We start from the raw sequence: 18,458 nt of genomic DNA on the forward strand, positions 1-18,458 counted from the left end.
AGTGTAAGTGGTCATTTTTAATAATATCATAATGAACATTCATGTACCATTATGGTATCTTGCTATGCAAATTTTGTTTCGAGGACATCCGCTAAGTTCATGGAGCTAAATACTGCCCACAAACCACAAGAGGTGCAAAGGAACACAAACGGTTATAATGGAAAAGTTGCTCCTGCAAGTCTTACCTGAATGAAGTATGTAGAAAAAGCTGTACAATATATGTAGAAATGAAATATATAGCCAAACAAGAGCTCCACGCTCTGAGATTGCAATCAATGGATGTAGCAAGATGCACAACAGAGATGACAGTCCAGAGACATCCTTGAACGTTTTTGAATCTATTTTGCTTCAATATCATGTTTGTGGGTGAAAGGAAAGTGCGTCATGGACCCAGAGAGCAAGGCACATATTTGTGAACCTTGTTACGCAACATGGACTGTGGTAAAAATGCAAGTTGAGCGTGGTAAAAAGGTGCAAACCTATTAGCTGTGGCAGAAGCACCTTGAACAGGGACGGGTCTTCCTTGATAGCAACAAAGTAATTTGCAATAGGCTGGAGAATGCCCTAAATAAGGGTCTTTCCAATTAATAAAACATATATAATAAAGATGGGTCACAGGTAAGTATATAAGGTTTAGCATTAGGCTGAGGCACTGTTCATAGGCCTCAGAGCATGCTTTTAGAAACAAGTGCTCATTTCATTAATTTGCTTAGTAGCCGCAGCAGCTGGCAGCACATCAAAAATCTCACGTAGGAAGCAAACAATCTTTGTTACTTTCGGAGTCATAAAACAGAGTTCATGGGTGCTGTGGGAAGACAATGCACAAGGAAATTTGGCATATTAATTTACAAAGCCTGATCTACTGATGGTTTCAGAAAGCGCATGGCGGTTTCATATTGCCCCTGAGTACATCTCTGCCTGAGAAGAAGGTTGAAGAGTTCCTAATATGCAACACTAAAGCAGTAACTTGTTCTTAGTTCAAGGCTCTGACAGTGTCATGGTAGATGGCCCGGGCAGTTCAATAAAGATCTGCTAGTCATCTCAAATGTTTCAATGAATAGGCACTATGATGTGGGAATTAGGAGGTGGATTGTGATGTCACAAAGGAAACTAGGTTGGTGTGATAAGGTTTGCGGGTCCCAATCATAGAGGATAATGTATGCCCTTACATAGGGGTATGATATGATTCCACCAATCAGCTTCGTGTGGAGAGACATTTTGATGTTGCAACATGATCAATGCTAATTAGGTCTTAAAAGCTTTGTTTTTGGGGGCGTATCTTTGAGAGCGCATTTCATGCAGTTCTGTTCTGCATTCTGTTTGAATTTCGCTTTCTCAATTGTGACTGAGCCAAGATTAAAGTTGCATTACTTCTTGCCTGGTGCACGCTCCTTTTTGACTATTTTTGACAATTCTACCGGTGAGTTCCAAAGCAACCACCCTGAACAGAATAATAGGCTGCTGTGCAGACAGATCACTGTCAAACTTAATGTTTGCAGGAGGAACAAAATAGCAAAAAAATATAAAGGAATAGGATTGACAATATATGATAATTTCATCAATAATACACATTCAGTTATTATTAATTATTGGCTGTGTATATATTAGGGTTGCTGGAACTTCCCAACATGTGCCCCTTGGGAAGGTCAAGCTTTTCAGGGTGAGTTCAACCAACTGTGTGGGATTCCCATTGTTTTTCCAAAGAGCCACACCCTGCAATGCATGGCAAGGTGGTGTTCGAGGCCTGCCATCCAATACCAAGACCTGCGTCTTCAGAGTCGTATTTGACCAGCCAAGATGGATCCCTGGTCCATTATAAAACACATTTGTACACATTTAAAAGGCTCAGCTTGTTTCTTGTTTCCTTTGTGTGTTTTGACAGGCTTCCAATCTATGAGTGGAGAGACCAGGACAAAGTCACAACCTGGTGATGTTGGAAACATTTTGGAGAGATTTTGGCAGTTTGGAGCTTTGGAGGAGTTTATTTGTTTGTGTATAGTGTGACTTGAACCATTGTTTTATCCACTTTTGTCTGTGTATGATTTTTAGGCTACCTCTCTAATCTTCCCTTTTTAGACATACTAACTTTACTTTCTACTGGTCTGTTTTCCCTTTGTCACCCCATAAATTACAAAAAGCAAAATAGATTCCTACCACCGTTCTTTTCCAGTGTTTATAAAGAAACCTGTCAGTAATCCTGAGAAGTCTCCATAATCTGTCCACGGGCACCTTTCCTTCTGTTTGTGTTTTCTGAGAACCAGTTCCCATCCAGGTGATAGGTGAATACTGCATGTTGGACTGGGCGGGGTGGAGGTTGTACTACAGGAACTGCATAGCCACAGAGGTCAAGGGTGATGAAAGTCATAAGGGACAGGAAGAGTGGGTTGTGCTCCAGTATACTGAAGAGCAACAGGCAGAGAAGCCAGAGAAGGTCCCCTGAGCAGATGGCTCAGGAGGAGACCAGGGCCACTGCAGCATTACCTGAGCATGTGGAGGGAACAAGGTAGTCTCAAGCTTTTTTCAAGAGGTTGAAGTCAGATCAGAAGACATCCCCTCCCATGACATCACTGCCCATTTGATCATGGGTAGGGGACCGTTTTGGCCGAAATGGTCGAATAAAAAATCTGAATGCATGTTTGGTGGCCATTCGGCATGGTAAAAATGACAGAAGCCTATAATACCGAACAAGGGGAGCATGGGCTGCAGGGATGTCCACGGCTCCCCTTGCTCTGTAATATGGGCTGCTGGTTTTGCAGGGGTGTCCACCGCATACATTGAATGTGCAGAGGGGGACAAACAACCAAAATCCCAAAAGCTTGAGTTACAAAATGCGAACAAGTGGGATTTGCAATTTTGTAACTCGAGCTTTTGGGATTCAGTTTTTCAACGTGGATCCATATGGTACTACTTCTTCTTGCCCCCTATACTGCCTGTCAGGGGGGAGACAGGCAGCATACAAATTTAAACTCTTCCAGAAGATAGTCCATCAAGATAACCCAAGTACATGCTCCTTGTGCACCTCCTTCTTGTGCAAGAACTTTATGCTGTGGCACAATGATATGTGCAAGGGTGTATGTACATCTATTGCCACAGATCCAGCTATTACATTATCCCCATCCGTCACTGGTGGTTGCCACAAAGGTCTGTTACATGATACTCTAGCTCCTTAATGGTCACAATTTAGCAATCAGTTGCCTCTGACTCTGGGCCAGACCAAGCATATTCTTGATCCCCCCCCCCCCATGTCTGGCTCATCACACCCATATCCAGTGGCACCAATGGCTAGCATGGCTAGTGTACCACTGCTACCAGCACAGCCTCCAGTTATTGGTGGTGAGTTTAGAGTGTGGTTCTATTTGGGCAGCAAATTTAAGATGATGAGGAATGCAGGTACATACTGGATGCATTCCCCATCATCTGTGAGTCGGTGAGAGCTATATCCTGTGGTGGTGGTGGATGCCATAGAGAGAGACATACTCCAGTATCTCCTTGCCATCTGCCAGCTGATTGGGCAAGAGTGTAGTTTGTTTGTTTGTTTGTTTATTTTATTTATATAGCGCTCCAGACCCGGGAGTAAATGGGCGCTGGTACAGGTTACAAAGCACAATACATGGTAATTAACAGTAATACTTTTTAGCAAAGGTTATATACAGAGAGTACAGGCAACGGCAATGAAAACAACCAATTAAAGACATAACTGGTACATGTACATTATATACAGATAGTAACTGTGTCTAACGTACTATTTGACTTTGTGCCAGTAGCCACTCAATGGCAAGTTTCCTGAAGGACTGGAAGGAGTTGGCCGACTTAATGTTTAGTGGCAGGGAGTTCCAACGTTGGGAGGCGAGGACAGTGAAACTAGAGCCTCCGGCTCTTTTAGAGATAAATCTGGGCACCATGAGACATAGGGTGTTGGAAGATCTGGTAATTCTGCTGGACTGCTTCCAGGTGAATTTATTAGTAAGGTAGGGGGGGGCTAAGTGGTTGAGAGCTTTGTATGTGAGTCAGAGAGTTTTTAGGTCAATTTTTTGTTGGATGGTAAGCCATTTGCATGTGATTCTAGTGTCGGAGATATGCTCTCGCCTAGGAATGTTTAGTGCTACTCATAGCACATTATTTTGGATGACTTGGAGTTTACTAATTATAGCTTTGTTGGCACATAGGTAGAGACTGTTGCAGTAGTCTAACTTGGACTGTATGCGGGCTCTCGCTAGAGTAAGGCAGCTGTTAGTAGAGAGAAAAGGTCTGCAGGGCCGAATTAGTTTTCCTGTGTAGGCAGTGGAGGAAGCGGTAGAATTGATTTGCTTGGTGAGAGTGATGTTGGCATCAAGATAGAAACCAAGAGTTTTCACGTTTTTGGCAACAGGGATGGTGTTGCCATCGATGATAATTTTAGAGTAGTTGGGGCTCAGTTTTTGTAGGTTGTTAGGTGAACCAACAATGAGCAGTTCGGTCTTCTCATCATTCAGGCAGAGGCCATGTGTGGCCATCCATGCCTGAATGACAGAGAAAATTTAATTGATCCTAGTGACATCAGTATTGTAATTGCCAGATATGGTGAGGAGTATCTGGGTGTCATCCGCATAGTTTGCATAGGTGACACCCAGACGATCCAATTTATCAAAGAGAGGCTTTGTAAAAATATTATAAAGTGTGGGGGAAACGCATGAACCTTGTGGGACACCACAAGTAATGGGGATGGGGTCTGCTGCTGCCACAGGGGAAAGGACCCTCATGGTTCTGTTGGCCAGGAAGGACTGTATCCATGTGACAGCAGAAGGGGAGAAATGAGCGGCAGAGGAGAGGTGGTTGCAGAGTATTTTATGGTCGACCAAGTTGAAGGCTGCTGAGAGGTCTAGGAGGAGTAGGATAGCAGCCTTGCCCTTGTCTTTAATGTCGTCAATCTGACTTTTGAGATCAACAAGGGCAGTTTCTGTTCCATGCTGAGGTCGAAAGCCAGATTGAAGCAATCCCAGTAATTGGTCGGATTCTAAATAATTCTGGATTTGCAAGTAAGCAACTCTATCCAAGATTTTTAGCAGGAAGGGAACGGTGGTGATAGGCCTATAATTAGTAGGAATGGCTGGGTCCAGGGTCTGTTTTTTTAGAAGAGGGAGGACCCATGAATGTTTCAAATTGTTAGGTACTGAGTTAGTAGAGAATGATATGTTTATAAGTTTAGAAATAAATGGGGAGAGGTCTCTTGCGGCATCTTTTATAATCTGTGCGGGACAGCTGTCCCCTTTACAGTTTGACGGTTTGAGAGAAGTTATAATTTTCATGGGAACATGATGAGGATGAGCCAGGCTGGCATAGTTCAAGGCAATGGAAGGGCGTGAATACAGCTAGATTCGAGTTGTGTGTGAGCTGGCAAAGTCACTGGTTAATGGAGCAGACAACAAGCTAGTTAAGGTAGCAGCTAGGCACAACGCAAGTGTACAAAAGGAAGAAACTCCTCCCGATGAACAGTATGGATTTCTAGTTCTCCTTTGTTGTGTTCAGTATTTTACTTTTCTTTTTGATTACGTTGCCAATGACTTCATTATTTATGTATGTAAGTATTTATTTATGTATTTATTTATTTCATGGAAATAAGGGGCTTAATGGCTTAGAAATGTATCATGTTTTTGGGATATTGTTTTCACGTTTCCTTTTCTCATTTTTTTTTATTTGCTGGATCTACTTCTTGGATGTTCTTTTGTCAGTATTTAACTAACTGGTAATCATTATGCTAGATAATGAACGGCTTGGTTCATTTAATTGTATGTGTTTGCTACCTTGACTGGCATTACTATATGAGATGTTGACTCTAAACAAGAAAGAACACAAAATACAGGCTACCCCTCCCTTTTTCCATGTATTTAAATACTGTTAAGCTACATTCAATACGCAATGGTTAAACAATCCACTGTCACCAAGCGGAAATCTGTTATAAATGGTTTAAAATGTCATCAAGACCTTTATAAAAAAAACATGTCATACTACACACACAAAACATAACATGTACTGCACAAAAGACATCAGGGGCAACCCTGTTGTCCACTCTCATGGAAACCCCAATATATTATTATAAAAAGACAGTGTACCACTGCAAGGTTAGTAAACATGGGTAACAATGGGGGTCATTACGAGTTGGGCGATAAGGGTTTACCGGCACCGGTAAGGATGCCAGTGCCGGGAAACCCTTACCGCCCTATTCCGAGGTCCCTTAGCGAGTCCCAGCAGGCTGGTCTGATCAGCCGTTCTTTGCAGGACCCGTTAAGGGACCTTGGAGCTAATAACGGGCCCGCAATTTGCGGGCCCGTTATTAGCGCCTTCCCCATTGCCATTGAGCCCTATGGGGGCTCAAATGGGAATGGGGAATGGCTCACTGAATGGGGACTTACCGGGTCCGGATCGGTCGAAATGTCCCGGTAAGTCCCCATTCAGTGAGACCAGACCCGGGTTTGGAGGCAGCCATGGCGCTAATAGCGCCATGGCTGCCTCCAAACTCATAATGACCCCCAATGTCTTGTACCACAACACTGCACCAAAAGCAGAAAGCTAAGACTAGTTTTGATCCAAGTTTCTGCTAAAACTGTTGCTCACACGTGCCACCCTCCATGTACTGAAGAAGAGTTCAAATCCTTGAATCTGTATGTTCAGAGTCAACTATGATGTTATTTAAGTAATTAATTAAGTACAGAATAATGACTCATTGTGAAAATGACCAAATCACACAAAAAAGGACATCTGACTTGTGTATATATTTTTGTCAGGTTTATAGGTCGGCACATTTTGTTTCAGTCCCTAAAAAGAGATATGTCAGTCCTAGGCATTCTCATTTAATGTTCCACAGGGCCTTCATCAGGACAAAGAAAGATTGTGGTAAACCTATGTTCTGTTGTTGATTTTCCAAAACTTTTTTGTGTAGAAAACTGTGAACAACATGAACATTGCAAAAGACTTCCATTAAAAACTGATTTCCGGCAGTACTGGGCTAAATTCCAAGTACCATATAAACATAGCTTAACACCAAGCACTTTGTTGTTTCCAGGTGTTTAGGGCAAGGTTCTTTATATATTTTTTCTTCAGATGGATTAAATCTCTGCCGCCTTCAAGGCTTCTCCTTAAATAGCAGAGGTTTACATGACTCCATTGTTATGCGTACCTGCATATCAATCACAAATTTACTTTCGATAATCATTACCTTTATTATCTCTACGCCACCAGAATCTGATTAAATCCTGCCTCAAGAGGATAGCTCAGGGGCAACGTGCTCGCCTTGGAAGCAAGACGTCAAGGGGCACCACAGGTTTAATCCCTGGGTCCGCGCTTAGACACCTCTGGGTATTAAGCATGTTATAAATTACCTATCATATCATATCAAGATGTATTTTAAAGAGCCTCATCCTTCTCTCGGGTCTTGTGTCTTCTTCCTCAATGGGAAAATATACCCTATGGAATATGCTTAGACCCATTGTTTACCAGATGTTCACAAAATCCACGGGTAAATGTAACTCAGAGGCAAACTTGTAAATCAAAGGGCTGTCTCGCCCCTCTACTTTACTGACTGAAAATTGTGACTGTGTCACATTATGCCTCACATACCCATACATGGAGCGGTCTGCAATTTTGACCACATTCTCCTTATTTATCTCTATAGGCAAGAAATTTAAGAGACCGTTGTTCTAACATCTTTACTTTCTCAAAGAATATCAATGTATCAAGTATCAATATTTTTGGAGCAATTAGAGAAGAGACAACCTCAAGTTTGTCTTCACTAATTTTCCAATTGAAGTTTCCATATTTCTTCTTTTTTTTACCCACAATCTTAATCTTTGCTTTTTTACTTATTGAGTTCAAGTCCATTGGCCTGGGAGTATTCATATAATGCTGTCAATAAAAGTTGAAGTCCAATTGGAGTACTGTCCAATAGGACAGTATCATCTGCATACATTAACCAGGCAATACAGTGAGAAATAATACGGGTGGAACTAATTCCACAATTTTGCAGTTTTTGGGGTAGGTCGGCTAGATATAAATTAAAAATCATGGGTGAAAGTATGCACCCCTGTTTCAAGCCTTTCTTAGAAGGAAAGAATTTGGACAAAAGACCTGATAGGTTCAGTCTTAAAACTATCATTGTTCCTTCATGGAGCTGTTTTAACATCAGTATGACTTTCGCATCAAGGCCCCAACAAGCCAATATACCCCAAAATCTATTTCTATCAACAGTATCAAAGGCTTTTGCAAAATCCACAAGGCAATGTTAAGTAAAGATGTTCTCTGTAAAGTTCTACGTATCAAATACTGAATAATCCAGATGGTTTGGTCCGTACCCAACCCCTTCCTAAACCCTGATTGCTGCATTGACAAAATCCCTTTCAGGCTGGTCTAATCCTGTATTTTACTGAGCAAGAGTGAACAGAACATCTTCCTGGGGGAATCCAGCATGGCTAAGAGCCTGTCATTTGCTGGTTCCCTCTGATCACCCTTCATACAGAGGAAGCAAAAGAGATTTTTTCCAAGCGAGTGGTATCAAACCACCCCTCAGAAGTTCTTAAAACATACCAAGGTTGCACCCACATATCCAGTAGGGCTTGGAGGAACATATTGTAGGGCTTCAAGTTCATGATGACCTCTCTAACATCATTCACACTCCAAACTATTTCTGCAGAGGTCAAAGGAGATGGTATAGTGAAAAAGTTATCTGCATGAACAAGGCTGGGCCAGTAAAGCTTAGCAATATAAGACACCCAATCCTTCTCTTCTATAGGCACAATTTCAGCAGCTGCATTATAGCGAGATAGGCCTTTTGCCAGCTGCCAAAAACAATTACTGACATTAGGCTTTAAAATATTGAATACAATCTGTTAACTAGCAGTTCTGGATTAGTTTATATATGTACCGAATTACTCATAGTGTCACTACAATCAGCATTCTTCTAAGCAACTGGCTGAGCCTCCAGCAGCAGCTAGAACAATGTTCTCACAATGGCTTCTTTTAGCCAATGGAAGGTTTAATGGAAATGGAATAATACAAAAAATAGAAGAAATAGTACCAAAAAGAAGATTTGTTTGCAATTAGAAAAATACTGTCAAAAATAAGATTTGATTAAAAAAGTGTTTTTTATCTTCTAAAGACATGTATGAAAAATGAAGAAAATCTAACTATTTATCTCCTCAAACAGAAGTTCAATGGAATTGTAAAATAGGAAAAGGTCTTGAGATTAAATTCACCCCGTGAGGACCTGCTATAAAATCTTGACTCTAACTCTCCCTCTGACCTCATCCTTCTTGACCTCTCTTCCGCTTTTGATATGGTAAACCACAACATCTTGATCACCCATTTGCTTGACACCCTGGACATCACAGAGCAGGCCCTAGTGTAGCTAGCATCCTTTCTCTCAGATCGTCCTTCCCAGATGAAAGGTGGTTCATTTCTCTCCAATATTACTCTCCCTACTTGTGGTGTTTCCCAGGGATCTAGTCTATACCCCTGGTTCTTCAATATCTACATGGCCCCAGGAACCACATGATCTCTTCTTTCACCGCCTCCAACTTTCAGTGTTATGGGATGACACACAGCTCTCTTTCAGGCTACCCTCGGCCTCTTCCTCCACCTCGCTCATCCCTGACTGTCTGTTTGCATTTCAGTCCTGTTGTGCTGCTAATGGTCTCTGCCTTAATGCCAGTAAAACAGAGATCATCCTCATCCGGACCCCTGCTCCAGCTTTCCCACTTGCACTCTGGCCGGTCTCTCTTGGTCTTTTGCCTTCACCCGCTAGTGAGCTAAAAAATCTGGGGGTCATTTTGGACTCCACTCTCTCCTTCGCCTTATCACATCTCGGACATCTCTAAAAAGTCGCACTACCAGCTGCACCTCCTCAGAGGTATTCCACCTTTTCTCACTTTCCCCCAGAGTCTCACCGTCTCCAGAGCCCTGGTTCTCTCTAGACAGGACTACTGAAACAGTCTCTTTCTCAACCTTCCTACTTCTACTCTCTGACCTCTTCAACTAATCCAGAACAGAACTACAAGACTTATCCTTGGCCTCAAGCACAGGGAATGCATCTCTCCGTCGCTGAAATCTCTCCATTGGCTCCCAGTGGCTACAAGGATCAAGTTCAAGTCCCTCTGCATAGTCCACAAGGCTTTCTGCGGGTGGGGCCCACACTACCTACAACACTCTCTCCCTAAATACTCCCCTTCTAGAGCCCTCCCCTCAGCCTCTTCCAACTCTCTGTGGGTGAACCGTTTCTCCAAACAGAGATTTGGGGATAGAACGTTTTCCTCGGCAGGTGCCTCTCTCTGGAACAGCCTCCCTGCCTCTCTCTGTCTTGAGCTGGATCTCCTCAAGTTCCGGAAGCTCCTCAAGACCGTCTTCTTCTCTTCCTTCTTCTCTCTCCCTCTCCCCTGCTAACCCAACTCTACTCTCTCTTGCTTTCCTCCCCAACTCTACTCAGTTTTGGTGACTGGTCGCCTGGTACACCTCCATAGCCACACCGGTCCCAGGCTCCTCCTCCAGTCCTACACTTGCCTCTGGCCTCTTCACTCTGCCTCACACTTCTGCACTCGGAACACATTCCATTTGAGAGGCAACCTCTTCTGCACTTAATCCAGGCTCCTGATGGACTGGGCACACTTGCCCCCCCTCTCCCTCCCTTGCACTTCCTCTCTGCACACTTGCACAACCTTGAATGCACTAGGCCTAGCAAGTAAGTTTTGTCCTGTCCTCCCTTTGACTTCCCTCCCTGGCTGGGTTGCACCTGAAACACTTGTGCATAGGCACATTATTGATGATGACCTATCATCATTCAATATGATATTGCCAGGCCTAACACTGTAGTTTGTTCTGTATGTCCTTTTTCCACCTCACTCCCTCCTTCTCTCCACACTCCTTGTCTTGCACCTGCACTAGTAATGCCTCTGGCCTAGTATACTAGTTGATTTTGTTAGATAATTTTGTAAGATCATTTGGAAACTTCAAGGCCTAAGAATGACTACTGTTTTCCCTTGTTCACCTCCCGCCTTGAAGCACTTTACTTGTGTATAAGTAGTTTACAAATAAACAATTACAATTACAATAAAGCATCACCCTTTCTTCTCTGACTAGTGTTGCTTCTAATTGAATGATCTGACATTCCTCATCGCCCATGGGGATTTCTGGTCTAAACAAAAATTCATCAGGCATTCTCAATATTTTACCTACCAACTAGGTAACCATGATAATAGGATAGCCATTCCATACAAAAATACTTCTGTATCTAAGGTACTTCTCTTAATGCTTTCTGGCCTGTAAAGGTTAATATAAACTCTCCCACATTCATATGGTGTATCCCTGGAGTAGAACACATTATTCCTTCATCAGTAAAAGATATTGTCATGTTAAAAGATATCGTCATGTTAAGCTTTGTCATTAAGTCACGTCCCAATATATTGATGTTTCTATGTGAAATTACCTTTTTAAAAGATTTCAAGAGAAAAAGGCCAATTTACTTTGACCGAATTTCTTTTGATCGGAAAATCAAGACCTTTAAAATGCGGTTTTCCCTTTTTATATAGTCGGGGGTTTCACCCCCATTGTTCTCCCCCATCAGCCACCCCACCCTCTCCCGCAGTATTTCAGCCCCATCCATTCCCTCTCCCGTGTGATTTCAGTCCCCACCACCTTGGTGGCATATTGAACTTGCATATTGAACCTAGGCATTGTTTCAACTTACCTTGCACCTTGAACCTAGGCATTGTTTCAACTTACCTTGCATCTTGAACCTAGGCATTGTTTCAACTTACCTTGCATCTTGAACCTAGGCATAGTTCAACCTATCTTGCGTATTGAACCTAGGCATTGTTTCAATTTACCTTGCATCTTGAACCCAGCCACTGTGTTAGCACTCACCACCTATACAATGTTCCTACCAGGCACCTACTCAATACTGCTGAGAACTATTCTCCACCTCATTAATCTCACATGCCCGTCTAGTTCCACCTTAAGCCTGGCCTCCATCTGCACCACCCCACCACCTCCCTCAGATCCTCTCGCCACAATCATGCTACCCCTTACCTCCCTACCATGCAGCTTCTCTGAAAGAAATGCTAGACTACGGTCCAGACTTCCTAAACTGTACGAGCCACGAGCCAGGGACTTGACCCAAACCAAACTCACCAACTGCTCCTATCTCGCTAGCACCTGTGCCAACCTTACGATGAAAAGACCCAAGCCCACCCCACAAACTACTACGTCCAGACACAAAACCAACAACACAGCCACCACCACCACCCCCACTAAGACAAGAGAGGCACCCATAAAAGGAGCCCTCATTAACGCTCGCTCTATAATAGCCCATGCTACAGATATAGCGGACCTCATTCTAGCAGCAGATCTAGATTTCCTAGCCATAACAGAGTCCTGGCTCCACACAGCCGCTGGACCAGCCCTCTCCTTAGCCATCCCACACGACTACACCATCCTCCGAGCGGATAGGACAGAATCAAGAGGCGGTGGCCTGGCTATAATTGCCAAAACACATCTCAACATCAGACTCGACTCCTCAACCCACCTCCCATCATGTGAATCACTTACAGCCAAGCTTCCCACTACTAACTCCCAAACGATATCCAGCCACCTACTCTACAGACCGCCCGGACCTCTAGGATCCTTCGAGGAAGACCTTAGCACCATCCTCACTAACAACCTGAAAAACTCCTCCCAGAGCCTTCTCCTTGGAGATTTCAACCTAGGTTTTAAAGACCCCAAAGATCACCACGCCACCCTCATCAACAATACCCTATCTGAATTAGGCTTCACCCAAAAAGTATCTGGCCCCACTCACAACAAAGGGAGAGCCCTTGACTGGGTTGCAGACTTCAACTGCGTGGCTGCCATCACTGACAACTCCCCCCAACCTTGGTCCGACCACCACCTACTCTCCTTCACCCTCGAAGCCTCGAGCCCCATCATTAACAACGAGATAGCCTCTGCCATTCCCACGAGAAGTAAGAAAAAGATCACAGTGGAAAATCTGATCCCTCTGATCCTCCCCACAGTTAACCAACTCCCCGCCACCCTCAACCCCCACGACCTCGTCGAAGGCTATAACAAAATCATGCGCACAGCCTTAGACTCCATTGCACCTTCACTTCAAAACTAAGAAAATGCAAACCCAAAAAGCACCTCAACCACTGGTTCTCTAATCACCTTAAAACGCTCAGAACAGAAAAACACAAAAAGGAACAAGCCTGGAGACAATCTCCCACAGACCACAGTAAATCAATACTCAATAAAATAAGGTCCAACTACAAAAAAGAAATTATAGCTGCCAAACAAGAGTCCTACAACATAAGAATTGCGCAATCTAACTCCAGTACCAAAGAGCTATTTACAATAATTAAAGAACTGGAAACACCACTGCTAATTCCTGACACCTGTGTGAAGGACAAACAATGGTGCTCTAGTGTCCAAAATGCCCTAAACAATAAAATCACAAACCTTCAAACTAAAATTAATAACAAGAAAGAATCCTTAACTAAACAGACCAACCCTACCAACACGACCCGCGCCCCACGCCCCAACTCCCGTTGCCTATCCCCTCCCGCTTTAGCTTCTCCAAGGTCTCCACTCTAGAAGTGGAAAAAATCATCCTTTGTCTAAAGCCATCCAATTGTCAGGGCGACCTCTGCCCCCCTCAAATCATTAAAGATGTGGCAAGAGACCTCTCGCCATTCATCACAAGACTTATCAACGCTTCCTTCTCCACAGGCACCGTCCCCAGCAACCTCAAAGAGTCCTGGGTCCTCCCCTTCTCAAAAAACCCTCCCTCGACCCGTCCATTCCCACTAACTACAGACCCATTACCACCGTTCCCTTCCTGCTCAAGATTTTAGGCAAGACAGCCTACCAACAAATACAAAAATTCCTCGAATCAAACCATCTACTCGGTATTCGGCAATCAGGTTTCAGACCCCAACACGGGACAGAAACAGCCCTTATCGACCTGAAGGCTCAAATTGACACTCTGAGAGACAATGGGAAAACTGCCCTACTGCTCCTCCTAGACCTATCCGCAGCATTTGACCTGGTCGACCACAAAATCCTATGCAATCACCTCGACTCTGCTGCCCACTTCTCCCAAGAAGCCATCGGTTGGATCGAGTCCTTCCTTAGCAATAGATCCATGCGTGTCTTCTCTACCACAGCGGCCGCAGACCCCGTCCCCATTACATGCGAAGTACCCCAGGGTTCTTGCGTCTCACCTTCACTGTACAACATGTTCACGAAGCCCTTGTTTGATGATCTAGATGGTCTGGGTATCACCTACACTAACTATGCCGATGATACCCAGATCCTCATCCCGTTGACGGGAGACTACAACCATGATTTGGCCTTGGTGAACAGGGTGTACCTCATCATCCAGGCATGGATGGCATCACACAGTCTATGCCTGAATGATGACAAGACTGAACTCATCATACTTGGATCCACTGCAAACCTAGCCAAACTAGACCACAATTACACCAGCTTCAGAATAGACGGGAACCTAATTAAAGTAGCCAAGGAAGTGAAAACCTTGGGAATATACATTGACTCCTCCCTCTCTTTCCATAAACAGATTAGCTCCTTGGCCTCCTCCACGGCTTACACATGTAAGCTCATAAGAGCAGCCAAACCTTTCTTATCCACCCAGAGCTGCATTACATTAGCCAGAGCCCTTATACTATCAAAATTGGACTACTGCAATGCCCTCTACGTAGGAGCTAGCAAACAGGTTATCAACAAAATACAGACGCTGCAAAATAACGCTCTCAGAGCAGCGCTCAGCATCCCTAAGAAAGAACACATCTCCAACACTAGGAGAGCCCATAACTGGCTCAAAACTACAGACAAAATCATGCTCAAAGTAGCCTCACTACCACACAAGTGCCTCAACAACGCCGCCCCCAGCTACTTAGTCGACAGAATAAGCAAATACTCGTCCAACAGACCTACCAGAACCTCCAACGCTAATCTACTCACTGTCCCCAGATTCAAACGCACCAAAATGGGGGGCAACAGCTTCCAAGTGAAAGCAGCCCAGCACTGGAACTCCCTACCACCCCCACTAAGGACACCCCAAACCTACTCACACTTTAGGCGCAACTACATACACTGGATAAAGAACAATGACCGCTAATCCCATCCTACCCAGACCCGGTACACACCTTGTAAATAAGTTTACTCGTAAACCTGCATACCCACCTTGTAAATATATATATACTTGTAACCTGCATACTTCCTTGTCTTTATCATGATTGCTGTAACTGTTTTCTACCCGATTGTAATTACTGTAACCACTGCAATGCAATGCTATGTGAAGTGTAACTAAGCTTTGAATAACCTTGCTGCTCCTGCGCCCTCCTACCCTCGGGTTTGGTGCGCATTACAAATGAATAAACCAAACTAAACTAAACCACCTAAACCAAAACACATACATACATACATACAACACACACGCGTGCACACACACACACAAACTTACCCGTTCTCCACGCCCTACGCTTCCTGGTCCTGCAGAGCCTGTCAACCCCTGTGCGCACTCGTGGGCGGCAAGGGGTGTGAAAGTTCGCTTTAGAATGACTGATCTGTGCGGTCAGGCAGCGGTCTTTCTAAAGCAACATTTTAGCAAAAAGATCTTTATAAAAAGATGTCTTCACTGGGAAAGATATTGACTGGTGTCTGCCTAGAGTATAGTTATGGCATTGGCATATCATGTTCTCCTACAGAGATTGGTAATTTGTCTGTAAAAGGAACTAAACTCATCGCCCCAGAGAACCCTTGAGCATTCATGGCAGTACCTGACATTGGGTATTTCCCGTCATGGACACAGGAACGAGTGGCTCCAGTGTCTGCTAAAAATGAAAATGTCTTGCCTCCTATCATCACCTTGACCCTTGGTTTCTCCTGGGGGTCTGGTGTCACTGATAGTACTGCACACATAAAGTCACTCTGTGGGCTGTCCTAGTGTGAATATAAATTCATCCCCATAACATACCTTTGAAAGCATTTCCTCCTATCAGAGTAACACTCCCCAATTTAGATGCAGGTGCCTGTTGGGCTCCTGGGGTCATGTTCCATTGTTGCACCATAGCCTACAGTATCTGTGTTTGTTGCGGATGTGTCTGTTGTGGTTGCATGTGTGCCTGCTTTGGTTACTCTTGCGGCGAATGCATTTGCAGCGGTGCTGGTTGCATTTGTTGTGATTGTGGCACATATGTCTGAGCATACATGTGATCTTGGATATAATATTTCTGGCTATTTTGAACAACATCTTCTGAACTAAATTTGCTTCCTCCTGCTTTCTGTGTTCAGCCTTCTTCTTATTGTACTCCTTCATTAATCAGCAGTGATGCACGATTGTCAATTGTATTTTGTAGCTATGACTTTGCTTCCATTCACACCTAACACAAAATGTGGTAAAATAATGCTGCTGTTTTATCCTTACGGTTCAAGAGTCTCCTGCTGCAATTTGTCTTAAATATCGTGAATATAATCAACAGGATCTTCATCATCTCCCATTGTCCTACTCATAATCGCACCCACGTCTGATGTATCGGGATATTGCACTGTAAGAGCCCGCCATACGTCTGCTCTGCAATTATTAAATGGCGCTCCATTGTGTGTTGTGTTTTGCGCAGTCAACCCTGGATATCCTGATCATTTCCAAATGTCGTCAGCTCTCTCTCCAGGATAGCCGCTAGCAGCCCTTTTATGTCACCTATAACTAACGTCATTCCTGATGTCATCCTCTCTAACTCGTAAATCAATTTTCCTGCACTGGTGGTTAAACTCAGCAATTTACACCATACATTGCCTTTATCCATCTGCAGCCATGTATATATTGCGGTCGTCCTCCCCCTTCTCCAATAATGGGAATTGTGAAAATCACGGTTCATAATCATATTTAAAAGAGTAAACAGGGATCTGGAAGCCCTTCTTCACTTAGTAGGCAGCGCCAGCACAAGCATAGTCAACACAAGGTATTTTTGAAAATTAGAGTATATTTGGTATGCCATTTTTTGGGACACGTGTTTCAGCGATAACTTTGCCTTTTTCAAACAGGGCTACCTATATTGAAATGCAATATGATAGATGCCATAACCACAAGGTGGTTTTATAAAATAACATAAGTAGTGAAATTAAACAGACGATCAATCACAAGTAAAAGGTAGTAATTGCACACAATGTAGCACAGAAAAACAGGAGGGGGTAAGGGGAGGATTGACTTAGGAAAAAAGATGGAAAACCAATGGGAAATAAAAGAGAAACAAGAAATTGATTTAGAAAACATAGCATTTTGAACTTGGTGAACAAGATTAAAGCAAAATCCATTCTTTGTTCATGATTCTCGTTAGGTAATGATGTGGATCTTACCTAATAGGTGTGACAATGACTGTCTATCTGATTTACAATTTGCTCGTTGCCCTGTTCATGGGTTAAACCCCATCTGTAGAAAGGATAGTTTGTTTAGCTGTTGGCGTCTGGATTAATAGCAATATATTCCAAAGTAGAGATGCCATAACTGGCAATTGCGGTTGGGCAATGAGTGCTGATAAAACTCGAAGTCCCATGTGCCCTTCAGATATATTGGTAGCAAAATTGTTAACAGTAGGATGGGTGCGCTGCATCCGGAAATCAAAAGTTCTAATTTTAGAGAAAACAAATGCCCATTGGTACGTTCATAAGAAAAACTTCTTAGCGAGCGTTATGCGAGTACTGCATCCCAAACCCAGCTTCATTGCACACGATGTACAGAAAATGGTTATTCTTGGGATATTGTTAAAGATTAACTGTTGCGCATACATATAAAATTGAATTCAAATATCCGATGTAGGGGAGAGTTTGTGCCTATCGTTAGGCACGATGCGTACGTGTGTACATTGCAAACCGGCATCCGAGTGCTCGATTGCCAATATAAATAACAAAGCATACTTGCAGAATTAAGTTGGATCACAGCACCACTAGCATCCACGCTTTCTGCAGTGCGAGGTGCGTCACTTGCACATATCTAGCTGCGGTCTACGAACCGATACTTCAAGGGGCTTCGGGCTTACCTCAAAAGTGTCAGTTCAATCCCCAAACTTCAGATTCGGCAACAGTTTCCGAGAAGCCGCGCTCGGATTTTGTGTTGTGGTTTAGGTGCCATGGAAACCATAGTCCTTTCTTGTTGTTCATGATTTTGAGTAGATACGGGCGCCATGTTTTGGGCTCTATAGTAGCGTATTTCTGGTCTCTAAGCAGGCTAGTGCCCTGTTAATTTTAGAAATACACCTTCCTTTACTATTTTAGTAAATGTATCACTTCTCTGTTTCTTTCCATTTTGGATTTTGATACGCAATCTTCTGCATGCCTTGTCTCAGGAATCATTAACCCCCTTCTGTCCCCTTGAAACCACGAATCGAGGTATCTATTTCTCTTTATAACTTCCCCAAAAAATCATG

Source organism: Ambystoma mexicanum, chromosome 1q (genome assembly GCF_040938575.1).
Source record: "Ambystoma mexicanum isolate Mex_15411 chromosome 1q, UKY_AmexF1_1, whole genome shotgun sequence".
NCBI lineage: Eukaryota > Metazoa > Chordata > Amphibia > Caudata > Ambystomatidae > Ambystoma > Ambystoma mexicanum.